Genomic DNA, 20,405 nt, shown 5'->3' with positions numbered 1-20,405 from the left:
ATAATTAGACAATTTACCTGAAGAATTTGTTTCAGCTGACTGATGCAAATTAAGAATTAAATGAGCTTTAGTTATTCCTCCTATGTGGATTTTTAAATTATGATAATAATATAACTGGTGTTTTTAAATGAATGAAAACATAGATATATGAGAGTGGATTGAAATAATTCTCTGGTTGCCTGGTGTCCAAATAAAATATATTTTGAGTGCCCCAAACTTTTGAATCTTCTTGTAAGATGATTGAAAAGATAGTAAAGATTATACACTATATTGGAAAAACTGCCTAAGAAAATAATTTTTTTCTGACCACATATGTGACTTATTTACAGAAAATTGTATGTGAATGATGTTAAAGAGAAATGAGAGCTGGATTTAATTTAATGGTATATATTTCAATAGCATATATAGTCATGATGGTACACATCTGCATAATCTCTTTCCCAATTCCTTAAATAAATGGGCTACTTTGTAGATAAACTTTAGGAATATAATAGCATCTTCCACTATCAGGGCATTATAGAATGGAATATACCTAATTCTTATACCTATGTGCCAAATGTTTACAAGACCCACAAATAGAAAACATTGGGATTGGTTATATTTATACTTTAAAACACAGCTTTATTAATTCTTTGACATGTACTAAACTTAAAAGAAATAAAAATTTTAATTTCACATAGTTCCTATTGTCACCTTTGAATAAAAGCAAACAAACAAAATTAGATTCAATAGCCCCTCAGGGGGAAAAAAAAATCCATGAGTAAGAGAAGTACATTTTGTCACCTTTGAATAAAAACAAGCAAACAAAATTAGATTCAATAGCCCCTCAAAAAAAATCCATGAGTAAGAGAAATACATTTCTGTTTTTCTGTTTTAGTTATCATTGTCATGCACTAGACTAAGTGCTCAATTTGGAGAAAAGAAAAATACACATGGCCTTCAATTGTTTACTGCTAAATCAGTTCATACAGACGTTTCTAGTTCAGTTTAGTCATTTCAACTTAGAGTTCATCACACACAAAATACACTAAACTAGATTCAAATCATGAAGTGATTATACAGTTTTATGTCTGTTTTCTCATAATACTTCACTTGGACAATGTGACCTTTCCTATTTTCACTTCATTCCTTCAATTATCCAAAATACATGTGTGACTGAACCAGGAGAAAATCTCTTTTTGAGTTATAGTTCCAAAATAAAAGTGGAATTAGTGTCTGGGTACTTAGGAATGCTGAAGTGCACTTTAAGAGTTAATCATTCATTTAAACATATTAATTGTGTTATCTGTAAGAAGAAATGCTAATACATCCAGTGTACAAAGAGCTGTACATAATAAAAAGCTAACAACCTTCAGGGTATCCATCCACCATAAAACTAATTTCACACCTAGTCTATTATGTAATGTGCTATGAAAATAGTCTTTGCTTCAAGATATTACAACTAGCTTGCATGTACAAATTTGGTTCTTTTCTTTGAAGTAAAAGTTGCACACACAGTAATAATCAAATTCTTAAATTGATCCATAAATTCATTCTTAGTTTATGCATCTAGAAAATCTGTTTCTTGAATAATCCAATCATAAGTAAGTAAATAAAGGCAGGAAGATAAACATTTGTTATAATTAATGTGGCAATGTTACTGTGCCAACATTTTATCCTTTTAGCAATATTTCCTTCTAGCAATTTCTAGCTGGAATGCCTTACAAAATTATTTGCAGCAGAAATGTTATCTTATATTGACCGTATGCAGAGTGACACTGAAGGATACTCAAGTAACCTAGAACATCATTTTTCAAAATACATATTTTAGTTTTAAATTTATTTTTATTTTACTTTTAAATTGAAATACAGCTTAGTTACCATGTTTCAGGTATACAACAACATGATTCAGTTATGTGTTTCCGATACTTTTTCATGATAGGTTATTGCAAGGTACTGAATATAGTTCCCTGTGCTATACAGTAGGTCCTGTTGTTTACTTTTTATACAGTAGTGTGCATCTGTTAATCCTAAACTTCTATTTTATCTCCCCTTTTCCCCTTTGGTAGCCATAAGTTTGCTTTCAATATCTGTGAGTCTATTTCTGTTTGTAAATAAGTTATTTTGTATCATTATTATTATTATTATTTTTGGATTACACTTATCCAAAGTGATATTGTATATTTACCTTCGCTGTGTGACTTACTTCACTTAGTATAATAATCTCTTGGTCTATCCATGTTGCTGCAAATGGCATCATTTCATTCCATTTTATGGCTGAGTAATAATCCATTTTATGTATATGTCATATCTTCTTTATCCATTCTTCTGTCAATGGATTCAGGTTGCTTCCATGTCTTGGTTATTGCAAATAATGCTGCTATGAACATTGGGGTGCATATATCTTTTTGAATTAGAATTTTCATATTTTACAGAGATAAGAACCTCCATACTGTTTCCATAGTTTCTGTATCAATTTACATCCCACCCATTATGTGGGATTTTTCCCTTTTCACCGTACCTTCTGCAGTAGTTAATGTTTGTAGACTTTTTGATGATGGCCATTCTGACCAGTGTGAAGCAACCCAAGGTAATCTACAGATTCAATGCAACCTCTATCAAATTGCCATAGACATTTTTCTCAGAAGTGGAGCAAAAAGAAAAAAAAAATAAAATTTTACAGAAACACAAAAGACACTGAATAGCTGAAACAATTATGAGAAAGCAGAACAGAGCTGGAGAAAAAAGCTTCCTGACTCCAAACTTTACTACAAAGCTACAATAATCAAAAGAGTATGGTACTGCACCAAAAAAAGACACATAAATCAATAGAACAAGATAGAAAGCCTAGAAATAAACTTATGTGTTTATGGTCAGTTAGCCTATGACAGGGCTTCCCTAGTGGCTCAAATGGTAAAGAATCTACCTGCAGTGTGGGAGACCTGGGCATGATGCCTATGTCAGGAAGATTCCCTGGAGGGCAGCATGGCAACCCACTTCAATATTCTTGCCTGGAGTATCCTCATGGACAGAGGAGCCTGGTGGACTACATACAGTCCATGGGGTCACAAAGAGTTGGACATGACTGACTAAGCACAACACAACAATCTATGACAAAGGAGGCAAAAATATACACAGATAAAAAACAGATTCTTCAACAAGTGGTGCTGGGAAAACTGGACAGCTACACGTAAAATAAAATTTGAACATTCTCTAACACCATATATGAAAATAAATTAAAAATGGATTAAATACCTAAATATAAGCCTGGTTACTATAAAACTCCCAGAGGAAAACATAGGCAGAACACTCTTTGACATAAATTGCAGAAATACTTTTTTGGAACTGTTTCCTAGAGTAATGGAAATAAAAACAAAAATAAGCAAATGGGACCTAATTAAACTTAAAAGCTATTGCATAGTGAAGAAAACCATAAATAAAATGAAATGACAACTTATGGACTGGGAGAAAGTACTTGCAAACAATGCTACCAAAAAGGGATTAATTTCTAAAATATGCAAACAACTAGTAAAGCTAAATGTAAAAAAGAAAAACAGAACAAAAACAAACCACCACCACCACCAAATGAACAGAAGACCTATATAGACATTTCTCCAAAGAAGACATACAGATGGCCAATAGGCATATGAAAAGATGCTCGACATCACTAACTGTTGTTCAGTCTCTCAATCATGCCAAATCTTTGAGACCCCATGGACTGCAGCATGCCAGGCTTCCATGTCATTCACTATCTCCTGGAGTTTTCAAATTCAGTTCCATTGAGTTGATGATGCCATTCAGCCATCTCATCCTCTGTCACCCCCTTCTCCTGCCTTCAATCTTTCCAAGCATCAGAGTCTTTTCCAATGATCTGGCTCTTTGCACCAGGTGGCCAAAGGAATGGAGCTTCAGCATCGGTCTTTTCAATTAATATTCACGGTTGATTTCCTTTAGGATTGCCTGGTCTGAAATCCTTGTTGTCTAAGGGACTCTCAAGAGTCTTCACCAGTAGCACAGCTTGAAATCCTCAATTTCCTGTGCTCAGCCTTCTTTATGGTACAACTCACATCTATCTGTACATGACTATTGGGAGAACCATAGCTCTAACTATATGAACATTGTAGGCAAAGTAATGTCTTTGCCTTTTAATACACTGTCTAGTTTTGTCATAGCTTTTCTTCCAAGTAGCAAGAATTTTTTTAATCTTATGGCTGCAGTGATTTTGGAGCCAAAGAAAATAAAGTCTGTCTCTGTTTCCATTTTTTCCCCATCTACTTACTTACCATGAAGTCATCGGATCAGATGCCATGATCTTCGTTTTTTGAATGTTGAATTTTAAGTCAGGTTTTTCACTCTCATCTTTCACCTTCATCAAGAGGCTCTTTAGTTCCTGTTCACATTCTGCCATTAGGATGGTGGCATATCTATATCTGAGGTTATTGTTATTTCTCCCGGCAATCTTGAATCCAGTTTGTGAGTTAACCAACCAGACATTTTACATGATGTATTCTGTATAGAAATTAAATAAGCAGGGTGACAATATACAACCTTGATGTACACCTTTCTCTTCCCAATTTTTGAAACAGATGTACACCTTTTCTTTGCCAATTTTTGAAACAGATAGTTCCATGTTCAGTTGTAACTGTTGCTTCTTGACTTGAATACAGGTTTCTCAGGAGGCAGTTAAGGTGGTCTGGTATTCCCATCTCCAAGAAATTTCCACAGTTTGTTGTGATCCACACAGTCAAAGGCTTTTGCATACTCAATGAAACAGAGGTAGATGCTTTTCTGGAATTATCTTGCTTTGTCTATAATCTAACAGATGCTGGCTATTTGACATATGATTCCTCTGCCTTTTCTAAATCCAGTTTGTATGTTTAGAAATTCTTGATTCATGTACTGTTGAAGCCTAGCTTGAAGGATTCTGAGCATTACCTTGCTAATGTGAGAAATGAGCAAAATTGTGTGATAGTTTCAACATTCTTTGACTTTGCCCTTATTTGGATTGGTATGAAAATTAACCTTTTCCAGTCTTGTGGCCACTGCTGAGCTTTCCAAATTTGTTGACATACTGAGGGAAACACTTTAACAGCATCATCTTTTAGGATTTGAAATAGCTCAGCTGGAATTCCATCATATCCAATAGCTTTGTTCATAGTAATGATTCCTAAGGCCCACTTGACTTCACACTCCAGGATGTCTGACTCTAGGTGAGGGACCATACCATCATGGATATCTGGGTCATTAAGATCTTTTTTGTACAGTTCTTCTGTGTATTCTTGCCACCTCTTTTTAATTTCTTCTGCTTCTGTTAGGTCCTTATCATTTCTGTCTTTTTTTGTGCCCATCTTTTCATGAAATTTTGCCTTAGTATCTCTGATTTTCTTGAAGATATCTCCAGTCAACATTCAAAATAAACTAAGATCATGACTTCTGGTCCCATCACTTCATGGCAAATAGATATGGAAACAATGTAAACAATGAAAGACTTTATTTTCTTGGGCTCCAAAATCACTGCAGATATGACTACAGCCATGAAATTAAAAGACCACTTGCTCCTTGGAAGAAAAGCTATGACAAACCCAGAAGTGTATGTTGCTCACTCAGTGATGTCTGACTCTTTGTGACCCCATGGACCATAGCCCACCAGGTCCCTCTGTCCATGGAATTCTCCAGGCAAGAATACTGAAATGGGTTGGCATTCCCTTCTCGGGGGATCTTCTGAAACTGAGACAGCATATTAAAAGTGGAGACATTATTCTACCAACAAAGGTCTATCTAGTCAAAGCTATGGTTTTTCCAGTAGTCATGTATGGACGTGACCGTAAAGAAAGCTGAGCTGTGAAGAATTGATGCTTTTGAATTGTGGTGTTGGAGAAGACTCTTAAGAGTCCCTTGGACTGTAAGGAGATGAAACCAGTCAACTCTAAAGGAAATCAAGCTTGAAAATTCATTGAAAGGACTGATGCTGAAGCTGAAGTTCCAATACTTTGGCCACTAATTCGAAGAACTGACTCATTAGAAAAGACCCTGACAATGGGGAAAGATTGAAGGCAAGAGGAGAAAGGGATGACAGAGGATGAGATGGTTGGATGGCATCACCAACTCAATTGACATGAGTTTAAATAAGCACTGAGAGTTGGTTATGGACAGGGAAGCCTGGCATGCTGCAGTCCATGGGGTCTCAAATAGTCAGACATGACTGAGTGACTGAACTGAACTGAACTGAGGCTTTCCCATTCTATTTTTTTTTTCCCTCTATTTCTTTGCATTGTCCACTTTAGAAGGCTTTCTTATCTCTCCTTGCTCTTCCTTGAAACTTGACATTCAGTTGGATATATGTTCTCTTTCGCCTCTATGTTTTGCTTCTTTTTGTCAGATATTTGTAAGGCCTCCTCAGACAACCATTTTGCCTGCTTGCATCTCTTTTTCAACTGTTTTGATGACCACTTCCTGTAGAAAATTATGAACCTCCATCTACAGTTCTTCTGACACTGTATATCAGATCTAATCCTTTGAATCTATTTTTTTTTTAATTTCCAATGTGTAATCATAAGGAAAAATCATGTACAAAAAAGGTCTTCATGACCCAGATAATCATGATGGTGTGATCACTCACCTAGAGCCAGACATCCTGGAATGTGAAGTTAAGTTGGCCTTAAGATGCATCACTATGAACAAAGCTTGTGGAGGTGATGGAACTGCAGTTGAGCTCTTTCAAATCCTAATAGATGATGTTGTGAAAGTGCTGCACTCAATATGCCAGCAAATTTGGAAAACCCAGCAATGACCATTAAACTGGAAAGGTCAGTTTTTATTCTAATCCCAAAGAAAGACAATGCCAAAGAATGTTCAAACTGCTGCACAATTGCACTCATTTCACACACTAGCAAAGTAATGCTCAAAATTCTCCAAGCCAGGCTTCAGCAATACAGGAACCGTGAAGTTTCAGATGTTCAAGCTGGATTTAGAAAAGTCAGAGGAAGCAGAGATCAAATTGCCAACATTCACTGGGTCACTGAGAAAGAAAGAGAGTTCCAGAAAAAAATCTCCTTTATGTAATATGCCAAAGCCTTTGACTGTGTGGATCACCATAAACTGTGGAAAATTCTGAAAGAGATGAGAATATCAGACCACCTCACCTGCCTCTTGAGAAACCTGTATGCAGGTCAAGAAGTAACAGTTAGAACTGGACATGGAACAAGAGACTGGTTCCAAATAGGAAAAGGAGTACGTCAAGGCTGTATATTGTCTCCCTACTTATTTAACTTCTATGCAGAGTACATCATGAGAAACGCTGGGCTGGAAGAAGCACAAGCTGGAATCAAGATTGTCAGGAGAAATATCAATCACCTCAGATATGCAGATAATACCACCCTCATGGCAGAAAGTAAAGAAGAACTAAGAAGCCTTTTGATGAAAGTGAAAGAGGAGAGTGAAAAAGTTGGCTTAAAGCTCAACATTCAGAAAACAAAGATCATGGCATCTGGTCCCATCACTTCATGGAAAATAGATGGGGAAACAGTGGAAACAGTACCTGACTTTATTTTTTTTGGGCTCCAAAGTCACTGCAGATGGTGACTACAGCCATGAAATTAAAAGATGCTTACTCCTTGGAAGGAAAATTATGACCAACCTAGACCACATATTTTAAAGCAGAGACATTGCCAACAAAGGTCGTCTAGTCAAGGCTATGGTTTTTCCAGTAGTCATGTATGGATGTGAGAATTGGACTTTAAAGAAAACTGAGCACTGAAGAATTGATGCTTTTGAACTGTGGTTTGGAGAAGACTTTTGAGAGTCCCTTGGACTACAAGAAGATCCCTTGGACTACAAGAAGATTCAACCAGTCCATCCTAAAGGAGATCAGTCCTGGGTGTTCCCTGGAAGGACTGATGTTGAAGCTGAAACTCCAATACTTCGTCCACCTGATGAGAAGAACTGACTCATTTGAAAAGACCCTAGTGCTGGGAAAGATTAAGTGCAGGAGAAGAAGGGGACGACAGAGGATAAAATTGTTGGATAGCATCACCAACTCAATGGATATGAGTTTGAGTAAATTTCAGGAGTTATTTATGGACAGGGAGGCGTGGCATGCTGCAGTCCATCGGATCACAAAGAGTCAGACATGACTGAGAGACTGACCTGAACTTAACTGAATCATAAGGGATTTGATTTAGATCATACCTAAATGGCCGGAGAAGGCAATGACACCCCACTCCAGTACTCTTGCCTGGAAAATCCCACGGAAGGAGGAGCCTGGTAGGCTGCAGCCCATGGGGTCGCGAAGAGTCGGACATGACTGAGCGACTTCACTTTCACTTTTCACTTTCATGCAGTGGAGAAGGAAATGGCAACCCACTCCAATGTTCTTGCCTGGAGCGTCCCATTGACAGCGGAGCCTGGTGGGCTGCTGTCTATGGGGTCGCACAGAGTCGGACACGACTGAAGCAACTTAGCAGCATACCTAAATGGCCTAGTGGTTTTTCCTATTTTCTTCTATTTAAGTTTGAATGTTGCTGTAAGGAGCCTATGATCTGAGCCACAGTCAGCTCCAGGTCTTTATTTTGCTATCTGTGTACAGTTTCTCCATCTTCAGCTGCAAATAATATAATCAATCTGATTTCAGTATTGACCATCTTGTGATTGTTATGTATTGAGTCATCACTATGTTGTTGGAACAAGGTGTTTACCTTGACCAGTCTGTTCTCCTGGCAAATTTCACTAATTGTTAGAGAAATGCAAATCAAAATATATTTTTATTTTTATTTATTTATTTTTTAATGTTCAATTCCTTTTTATTTTTTTAGTAGCTCATATTTGAGCATTTATTGTATTCTAGTTTTTTTGTTTTGTTTTTAGTTAATTAGTTAATTAATTTTTTAATTTTTATTTTTACTTTATTTTACTTGACAGTACTGTATTGGTTTTGCCATACATTGACATGAATCCACCACGGGTGTACATGAATTCCCAATCATGAACCCCCCTCCCACCTCCCACCCCATCTCTCTGGATCATCCCTGGGAAGAGATGAAAGTTAAATACAAATAGCAGAAACATCATATCACTTAAGATTTTTTCCTTGCATATCATTATTCATTATTAGACTTTTATCCACCCTCATGGCCCAGTGATAAAGAATTTGCCTACCAATGAAGGAGACAGAGGTTCGATCCCTGGGTGGGAAGATCCCCTGGAGAAGGAACTAGCAACCCACTCCAGTATTCTTGCCTGAAAAAGAGAAGCCTGACAGGTTACAGTACATCAGGTCACAAAGAGTCAGACACAAGTTAGCAACTGAGCATGAGCGATGTTATTATGCAACAGCATTCACTGATTCTGTCTTTTAAGAGACATATTAAAGAAGAAAACATCTTTTGACCAAAAGAATTTTATTTTCCTTTTTTATGAATTAGTATTACATTTGCACTGGATTTGGTTAGTTAGCAATAATAAAGATTTGATGTGTAATGTTGCTAACACAGTTAGGTGACAAGTTTTATTTTTACATATCTACAGTTTACTGTGACAACAGAAAAAATAGGAAAAAATATAATGTCCTGTGAAATGGTATTGATAAATAAATATACTTCAATAAGTACATAATTTATGAACACAATATTTTTCTTGTATAAATGTTTTATGATTCTTTCATAATTAGATTTGCAACCACAATCTATGAAAGAATATTTAGTATTAAGTAACATATAGTTTTTTTAATCCATCAGTAAGACATTATATTAATTTTTTGTTGATTGATAATTGAATTTGGAAAAGGGGTAAATTTTGTACTAATTAATAACAGGTTCATAATATTATGAAGAATATGTTTTAAACTTGATGATTTTATAGTATATTAGCATAAAATGTTTCATCATTTTATGCTAATATTTTGTTGCAAATTGTTGATGATACTCAGATATTTGTGGTCTCCTTCAAAAGTTATTCAAATAAATAATTGGGTTAAATCATAATGTATTTTTGCTTTAAAAATAAAACCTGAATCTGAACGTCCAGAATCTAATCCTTTCCAATTTATATTTCTAATTAGATTTTTAAAATCAGGGAAAAAATCATTTAATTTGACAATACTTAACATATATATTAAATAGGAAGAGGTAAGCACATTTATTTAAAAGAAAATGTGTTGGTAATTTCAAACAATTTATATGAACCATCTAATTATTTCTTTAGTAAAATCAGGTAAATAATATTGAGGTAGGTAATTCTGAAAACCACCTGCTAAGGCCAAGGAAAAGCTGAAATAAATAAATAAATAAATAAATAAATTTACACCTACATACTATCTAATACTCAGTAAATTAGCAAAAACAAAAACAAATACAAGGCAAAATCTCACAAGAAGATGAAAAGCTATAGATCAGGCAAGCATTTTGAAATCTATCCTCTCAATAAGTCTGTCAGTTCTCGAACAGATGTCTATTAGGATAATAATTGGTAAGGTGCTTTTGGGACATTCACAGACCCAGAACTTTTTTAAAATTCTGAGAGAATATGTCAAAGAAGTAGGCTATCTTAATTTCTCTTATTTTAGGCTTGAACCCTGAGGTCTACACTTAAGAGATCAGCTATTGCTGGAAGTAGACAACCTGTGAAGGTAATTAATCTTCTTGATTTCTGTTATTCAAATAAAGATACCAAGGAACAAATATAAATGCTTTCTTGAGGAAAATTATATCATCATATGTCTCTCATTATTTCTACACTTTCTTGTGTAGAGTTTTAGTCACTAAACCATTTTGAACTAGCCAAATCAACAATGGTTCAAATCAGGAGATAAAAGAGGCAATAGATACAAATAGACACTCACAACAGTTTCTGAAAATGTACTCTTCAGGCCCAGACTTCAAAGGAAGATCCATCACAAAGTAATAGAAATGCCATTACAAGGCACAGCAGAATAAAACTGCTGAAAAATGAAAACCCTGAAAAATCTCATGAATAACCAGGAATAAAAGAAAAAATTATTTTCTTAGGAGCAATAATTAGACTTCCAGCTGCCACACAAATAATAGAAATTTAAAAAAAATGGAAGTCAGAACATAATGGAATGATTCACTCAAAATTTAAAAAAATGAAATAGCCAAATTTTAAATATAAACTCAGTACAAAATATTTTATGATAATGTAAGTAGAAAAACTTTTAGAGAAGAGTTTAGAGAATTTCCCACAAACAGGCACAGACAAATAAACATAAATGGTATAATGTGTGAAAAAAGAGTAATCTCCAGATGGTAGCACAGAGATGCAGAGAGAAATGATATATTTGAAAAAAGTAAGTATACTAATCTAAGACAATGTTAACTGGATAAAATAAGAAATATATGTTAGAATTAAAACACAAAATAATTGCATGCAATTTAAAAAGTGTAGTAAATATAATTAAAAAATCTTTTAAAGACTTTGTGTTATTTAGAAAAAGGATAAAAGAACAAAGTACAATTACAAATTGCTTAGCCAAGGAAGCATAATTTTTGTTGTTTGTTGTTTGTTTTTTTGTTTTGACCATGCTGCATGGCATGTGTAATCTTAGTTCCCTGACCAGGAACTGAACCTGCAGCCTCTGAATTGGAAGTGCAGAGTCTTAACCATGGGACCACTAGGGAAGCCCCAGCATGATGTTATTTTTTCAGTAACATTAAAGAAAAGAAAAATTGAACACACACACCATAAAATTGTCAAGCTAATACAGGAGTAATTTAGACTAATAAAACATATCAAACCAAAAGAAAGACAGAGAAAAAGTATTTTTAAAGTAAGACAAATAAATCACCCTAGTAAGTTGGTAGAATTTTGTTAATGTAATGTGTGTGTGTGTGTGTATGTGTGTGTGTGTATAATTTCAGTTCAGTTCACTTGCTCAGTCGTGTCCCACTCTTTGCGACCCCATGAATCACAGCACGCCAGGCCTCCCTGTCCATCACCAACTCCCGGAGTTCACTCAGACTCACGTCCATTGAGTCAGTGATTCCATCCAGCCATCTCATCCTCGGTCATCCCCTTCTCCTCCTACCCCCAATCCCTCCCAGCATCAGAGTCTTTTCCAATGAGTCAACGCTTTGCATGAGGTGGTCAAAGTACTGGAGTTTCAGCTTTAGCATCAGTCCTTCCAAAGAAATCCCAGGGCTGATCTCCTTCAGAATGGACTGGTTGGATCTCCCTGCAGTCCAAGGGACTCTCAAGAGTTCTCCAAGATCACAGTTCAAAAGCATCACTTCTTTGGCACTCAGCTTTCTTCACAATTCCAACTCTCACATCCATACATGACCACTGGAAAAACCATAGCCTTGACGAGACGGACCTTAGTCGGCAAAGTAATGTCTCTGCTTTTGAATATGCTATCTAGGTTGGTCATAACTTTTCTTCCAAGGAGTAAGCGTCTTTTAATTTCATGGCTGCAGTCACCATCTGCAGTGATTTTGGAGCCCAAAAAAATAAAGTCCAACACTGTTTCCCCATCTATTTCCCATGAAGTGATGGGACTGGATGCCATGATCTTCGTTTTCTGAATGTTGAACTTTAAGCCAACTTTTTTACTCTCCTCTTTCACTTTCATCAAGAGGCTTTTTAGCTCCTCTTCACTTTCTCCCATAAGGGTGGTGTCATCTGCATATCTGAGGTTACTGATATTTCTTTTGGCAATCTTAATTCCAGCTTGTGTTTCTTCCAGTCCAGCGTTTCTCATGATGTACTCTGCATAGAAGTTAAATAAGCAGGGTGACAATATACAGCCTTGATATACTGCTTTTCCTATTTGAAACCAGTCTGTCATTCCCTGTCATATATATATATATATATATATATATATATATATATATTTGGCTAATTTATGCTGACATTAAAAAAAATAATTGACTGTTAGAATAAAAAATATTTGGTACTTAAAAGAAACTTCTATAAAATCTACAGACATATAAAGTTTGAAAGGGCATTCCAGGTGGCTCAGTTGTAAAGGTTCTGCTTGCCAAAGCAAGAGATGCAGGAGATGTGAGTTTGATCCCTGGTTCGGCAAGATCCCCTGGAGGAGGAAATGACAACCTGCACCAGTATTTTTGGCTGGAAAATTCATGGACAGAAGAGTCTGATGAACTTCAGTTCATGGGGCCACAAAGAGTCAGACACGACTGAGTAAGCACCAAAATTTAGAAGTACAATACTGGAACAAGATAGACCATGTGTAGTAGATAACTTGTGTGACTCCCCTAACAGTTCTTACCTCCTCTTATTCTCAAAATTGTGTTCTGTTTTACCATACTGAATAGAGCTGCTCTGTATATCTGTAGAATTCTGAGGCATTGTCAATGTGTCAGAGACTAGATTATGAAATACACTTGGATTTTTATATTGCTCTTTCTAGAGGAAGGCAGCCTTAATGCCATGAGCATATTTAATCAACCTGAAGAAAAACAAACTTGAGCATAAATGAGCCCCCCTCCGCCGCCCCCAATAACAATCAAGTCAGCATTCCAACTACATTAAAGAATTACTTTTGAAAAAGAATTTCCAGTAACAGTCAAAACTTCAGATAATTGTAGTCTCAACTGCCATCTCAATTATACCTTTTTAAAAGACACTCCAGTAAGAAATAACCAGTTAAAGTTCTCCCTTGCAGAAACTGTAAGCAATAGTAACTGATTATTATTGTTTATAAGCCAACTTCTGGGATAAATTGCTGTACAGAAAAAAAAAAAAAAAAAGAAAGAAAGAAAAACTGGCATATCAACTAAACACAGAACAACATAAGAACTACAACAAAAAAAAATTAGTATGGCTATATTAGTAACTCACAAGAAAGCCTTTTAGCCAAAGAGCATTACTGGAGATAAACAGGGAAATGCCATAATGATAATAAAATCTATTTACCAAAAATAGCCTAGATGGGAAGGGGGCTTTGGGAGAGAATGGATACATGTACACGTATGGCAAAGTCCCTTTGCTGTTCACCTGAAACTACCACAGTATTGTTGATTGGCTATACGCCAATACAAAAGAAAAAGTTTAAAGTTTGAGAAAAAAAAAAGAATATACAAAAATACTCAATACTTCTACTTTTGGTAATACAGTTCTGAAGTGAAAGTGAAAGTCTCTCAGTCATGTTCAATTCTTTGCGACCCCATGGACAATATAGTCCATGGAATTCTCCAGGCCAGAATACTGGAGTGGGTAGCCTATCCCTTCTCCAGCAGATCTTCCTAACCCAGGAATCAAACCAGGTTCTCCTGCATTGCAGGTGGATTCTTTACAAGTTGGGTAACCAGTTCTGGGATAAAGCAAAAACAAGTGACACAATAAGATAAAGATAGAAATCCATACCTAAAACATATCTATAAAGCTCCCATATGTTTATAAACTAATACAGAATACATATTTTAATGTATAATACAAATAATACTTAATATAAATCATCATAGGCCAGTGAAGAAAAACTGGAAATTAGAACATAGCTTCAAGCAAGAAGAAATAAGAAAGAGTTCTTCAGCGATCAATGCAAAGAAATAGAGGAAAACAACAGAATGGGAAAGACTAGTGATCTCTTCAAGAAAATTAGAGATACCAAGGGAACATTTCATGCACAGATGGGCTCAGTAAAGGACAGAAATGGTATGAACCTAACAGAAGCAGAAGATATTAAGAAGAGATGGCAAGAATACACAGAAGAACTGTACAAAAAGGATCTTCGTGACCTGGATAATCACAATGGTGTGATCACTCACCTAGACCCAGACATCCTGGAATGTGAAGTCAAGTGGGCCTTAGAAACCATCACTACGAACAAAGCTAGTGGAGGTGATGAAATTTCAGTAGAGCTATTTCAAATCCTGAAGGATGATGCTGTGAAAGTGCTGCACTCAATATGCCAGCAAATTCGGAAAACCCAGCAGTGACCATGAAACTGGAAAAGGTCAGTTTTCATTCCAATCCCAAAGAAAGGCAATGCCAAAGAATGCTCAAACTACTGGACAATTGCGCTCATCTCACATGCTAATAAAGTAATTCTCAAAATTCTCCAAACCAGGCTTCAGCAATACGTGAACCATGAACTTCCTGATGTTCAACCTGGTTTTAGAAAAGGCAGAGGAACCAGAGATCAAATTGCTAACATCTGCTGGATCATGGAAAAAGCAAGAGAGTTCCAGAAAAACATCTATTTCTGCTTTCTTGACTATGCCAAAGCCTTTGACTGTGTGGATCACAATAAACTGTGGAAAATTCTGAAAGAGATGGGAATACCAGACCACCTGACCTGCCTCTTGAGAAACCTATATGCAGGTCAGGAAGCAACAGTTAGAACTGGACATGGAACAACAGACTGGTTCCAAATAGGAAAAGGAGTACGTCAAGGCTGTATATTGTCACCCTGTTTATTTAACTTCTATGCAGAGTACATCATGAGAAATGCTGGACTGGAAGGAACACAAGGTGGAATCAAGATTGCCAGGAGAAATATCAATAACCTCAGATATGCAGATGACACCACCCTTATCTCAGAAAGTGAAGAGGAGCTAAAAAGCCTCTTGATGAAAGTGAAAGTGGAGAGTGAAAAAGTTGGCTTAACGCTCAACATTCAGAAAACGAAGATCATGGCATCCGGTCCCATCACTCCATGGGAAATAGATGGGGAAACAGTGGAAACCGTGCCAGACTATTTTTGGGGGCTCCAAAATCACTGAAGATGGTGATTGCAGCCATGAAATTAAAAGATTCTTACTCCTTGGAGGAAAAGTTATGACCAACGTAGATAGCATATTCAAAAGCAGAGACATTACTTTGCCGACTGTCGGTCGGTCTAGTCAAGGCTATGGTTTTTCCAGTGGTCATGTATGTATGTGAGAGTTGGACTGTGAAGAAGGCTGAGCACCAAAGACTTGATGCTTTTGAACTGTGGTGTTGGAGAAGACTCTTGAGAGTCCCTTGGACTGCAGGGAGATCCAACCAGTCCATTCTGAAGGAGATCAGCCCTGGGATTTCTTTGGAAGGACTGATGCTAAAGCTGAAGCTCCAGTACTTTGGCCAGCTCATATGAAGAATTGACTCATTGGAAAAGACTCTGATGCTGGGAGGGATTGGGGGCAGGAGGAGAAGGGGACGACAGAGGATGAGGTGGCTGGATGGCATCACGGACTCGATGGACATGAATCTGAGTGAACTCTGGGAGATGGTGATGGACAGGGAGGCCTGGCGTGCTGTGATTCATGGCGTTGCAAAGAGTCGGACACAACTGTGCGACTGAACTGAACCAAATATTAATAAAAATATTTAAAATGAAGAGGCAATAAGCATTGTCAGGAAAATAGGACATTGTTATAATCTTGTAGGCAATAAAGTGGCAATAAATTAATATTATGAATAGGATACCATCAAAAATGAACCTTTAACTTTCATTGCCAAGTCACTAGAAAAATACAATTTAAAAAAACTGAAACAGAGTCCAAAAGACTGTGCTATACATGTGTCTTTTGCTGTCTCATATACAGGGTTACCATTACCATCTTTCTAAATTCTATATATATGTGTTAGTATACTGTATTGGTGTTTTTCTTTCTGGCTTACTTCACTCTGTATAATAGGCTCCAGTTGATGTATGGCAAAACCAATACAATATTGTAAAGTAATTAACCTCCAATTAAAATAAATAAATTTATATTTTTAAAAAACTGAAACAATTAAATAGAAAATCTGTATATTCATTTACTCTCTTAATAATTTGTATACTTCAAGAAAACCCTTTGCACAATGAAAACTAAAGGCACTTATTGCTTCTACGGAGAATTCTGACAAAAATTTACAAAATAATTTCAAAATCACAAAAGTTCTTCCAGAACTTGGAAAATAGTGACAACATCATTAATCCACTTTGTTGTCAGCTAAATCATACCAAAAGCTGAAATGGATATTGGAAGAAAGAAAACTGCAAGCCAACATAAAATAACTAAAAAAGATCTTAATAAACTAAAATTTTTCATAAAATGGGCAATGAATTTTGTTGAACAATTTTATTTATGCAAATAATTGATACTTTCACATGGCCATTCTCCTTTGTTCAATTTTTAAGATAAATTTTGAAAGTTAAAACACTTTCATCCCAGTCAACTCCACATCCAGAAAATAACCAAAGTCCTTTTCAAGATATGCCTCTATCTTTCTTTAGTTATGGCCACTATGATGGTAAAATTTTATGTGTACTTGATTAGATGATAATGATTGTTTGGTCTAATCATTCAGTTAAACATTAGACTGGTGGTGCTGCTGCTGCTAAGTCGCTTCAGTCGTGTCTGACTCTGTGCAGTCCCACAGATGGCAGCCCACCAGTCTCCCCCATCCATAGGATTCTCCAGGCAAGAAGACTGGGGTGGGTTGCCATTGCCTTTTCCGAAACATCAGACTAGATTTTGCTATAAAGAACTTTAGTAAATATGATTTATATTTATAGTCCATTGCTTTGAAGTAAGAGATTACCCTGATTACCCTCCATAATGTACGTCAGTCTCATCAATCAGCTGAAGAACTTATGAGTAAAAACATGTTTTTAGGTGGAAAAAGTTCTGCCTCGTGTTTGTACCAAAGAAACTCCCCTCAGTTTGCCATCTGTTATATTAGCATTAATTGACATAAAGCATTTATCCTATGAGATCTTCCTTTCTAACTCTTTTAAATCCAAAGCACTATATAGTCCTAAAATCTGTATAAGTCACTGCTTGTCACAGTACTACTGTTTAGAGTGTCTCCTCAAATCTCAGTGACTTACACCATTAAAACTTAGCCCATGCAAGTTCTGCAGGGTGAGTAATGGCAATTCAGCCAATTTAGTGGGTACATGGCCATGCTTCAGACAACAGCTTGGTTTTGCTTTCTTTAAAACTGGATACTGAGTTCACATCTGTCCCATTTTGTATGCCAGGCTTAAAGGGAGATGAGCTCCTGGGGCAGATCACCCAAGTTCCAGAAACAAACACAACTGTGCAAACAACTTTAAGATTTCTGCTTAAATTACACCCAGTTTTGACTAATGAAATCACTTTGCCAAGCAGAATATCAGAGAAATACACCCTGCCCACCATGTGAGGGAAAAGAAAGCAGGCCAGGCACAACCCAAGACTTCAAAAAATTTTTTATTAGAATTTTGCTATCCATCTGGAGTAAGACCAGCTATTCATTATATCTAATGCCTCCATAGATTCAAACAAACTCTACTCTCCCAACTCAGCACTCTATACTTCACTCTCTTAGTGATGTCTGACAAGGTGTGAAGTATAGACCAAATCCAAAATGGAAAAGAATTAAGTTTCCACAGTAAATATGCCAACATTTTTCATAATTTTGTAGTTTTAATCCCTACCTTTTAAAAAATTCAGCTTGCCTTATCACTTGCTATCAATGAAATTTTGATGTAAATATTTAGGTTGATAATGAACTGTTAATACAATGACATGATGTGGATCACTCTTTAAAATTTTTCATCTCATTCTACTTGATTTGATGAATACAAAATTTTATATTTACCATTGCATATCTCACATATATATTTAAGGCCAATGTCACCATAAAACTTCATTTAGAATGCAGATTTATTTTAATTTTTTATTTTCCATTTTGTTTTAATTGAAGTATAGTTGATTTACAGTGTTTCAGGTCTACAGCACAATGATCCAGTTACATGCATATATTTTTTTAATTATAGATTATTACAAGATATTGAATGTAGTCCCCTGTGCAGTACAATAGGTCCTTGGTTTTGTTGTTGTTGTTGTTGTTTTAATCTGTTTTATATGGAGTAATATTTATCTGTTAATCCCACATCCTAGGGCTTCCCCTCTCTTTCCTCTTTTGCAACAGTATGTTTGTTCTCTGTGTCTATGAGTCTATCTCTGTTTTGTAAATTAGTTCATTTGTATTTTTGTAGATTCCACATGTAAGTGTTATCAATATGATATTTGAATCTTTGTCTGGAGAAGGGCATGGCAACCCACTCCAGCATTCTTCCCTGGAGAATCCCATGGAAAAATGAGCCTGCTGGGCTATAGTCCATAGGGTTGCAAAGAGTCAGACACAACTGAAGTGACTTAGAATGCACACACTAACATACTTCACTTACTATTGTTGTTGTTCAGTCACTGAGTCATATCCAACACTTTGCAACCCCATGGACTGCAACATGACAGGCTTCCCTGTCCTTCATTATTTCCTGGAGTTTGCTCAAACTCATGTCAATTGAGTCAGTGATGCCATCCAACCATCTCATCCTCTATAGTCCCCTTCTCCTCCTGCCTTCAATCTTTCCCAGCATCAGAGTCTTTTCCAATGGGTTGGTTCTTTGCATGAATGGCCAAAGTATTGGGGTTTCAGCATCAGCCCTTCCGATGAATATTCAGGGTTGATTTCCTTTAGGATTGATTGATTTGATCTCCTTGTTTTCCAAGAGACTCTCAAGAGACTTCACCAGCAATACAGTTCAAAGGCATCAATTCTTTGGCATTCAGCCTTTTTATTGTTCGCCTCTCATATCTGTACATGACTATTGGAAAAATCATAGCTTTGACTACATGCGCCTTGGCAGGAAAAGTAATGTCTCTGCTTTTGAATATGCTGTCTAGGTTTGTCATTGCTTTTCTTCCAAGGAGCAAGCATATTTTATTTTCGTTGTTACAGCCACCATCCACAGTGATTTTGGAGCCCAAGAAAATGAATCTGTCACCGTTTCCATTTTTCCTTCATCTATTTGCCATGAATGATGGGACTGGATGCCATGACCTTCATTTTTTGAATGATGAGTTTTATTTATTTATTTATTTTGGAATTATTTATTATCTTGTTAGTGTTGTGATGCAGTCTAACAGATTTTTAAATTTTTGGTTCAGTTTTTCAGCCCTGAAAAACTGGTTCAGTGGAAGGGTTGGCCCAAATTACATACCCATCATTATTGGAAGTAGATGCTCTTCTATTCCTGATTAAAAAAAAAAAAAAGAACCCCCCCAAAATAAGCTCTTAGGAATGACAGAAAACTTTCTTAACTTGGTAAAGAATGTCTTTCAGAAATCTAAAGCAAATATCACATATAAAATTGAAATATTAGGCTGATTCCGTTTATTTTATTTATTTATTTTTTATTATCTATTTTTAAAATTTATTATTATTATTTTACTTTACAACACTGTATTGGTTTTGCCACACATCAACATGAATCTGCCACGGGTGTACACATGTTCCCAATCCCGAATCCCCCTCCCACCTCCCTCGCCCCCATCCCTCCAGGTCACCCCAGTGCACCAGCCCCAAGCATCCTGCACCCTGCATCGAACCTAGACTGGTGATTTGTTCCTTATATGATATACATGTTTCAATCCCATTCTCTCAAATCATCCCCAAATGATGAGTTTTAAGTCAGTTATTTCACTCTCCCTTTC

This window comes from Capricornis sumatraensis, chromosome 17 (genome assembly GCF_032405125.1).
Source record: "Capricornis sumatraensis isolate serow.1 chromosome 17, serow.2, whole genome shotgun sequence".
Taxonomy (NCBI): Eukaryota; Metazoa; Chordata; class Mammalia; order Artiodactyla; family Bovidae; genus Capricornis; species Capricornis sumatraensis.
Note: the sequence above shows the minus strand (reverse complement) of the source record.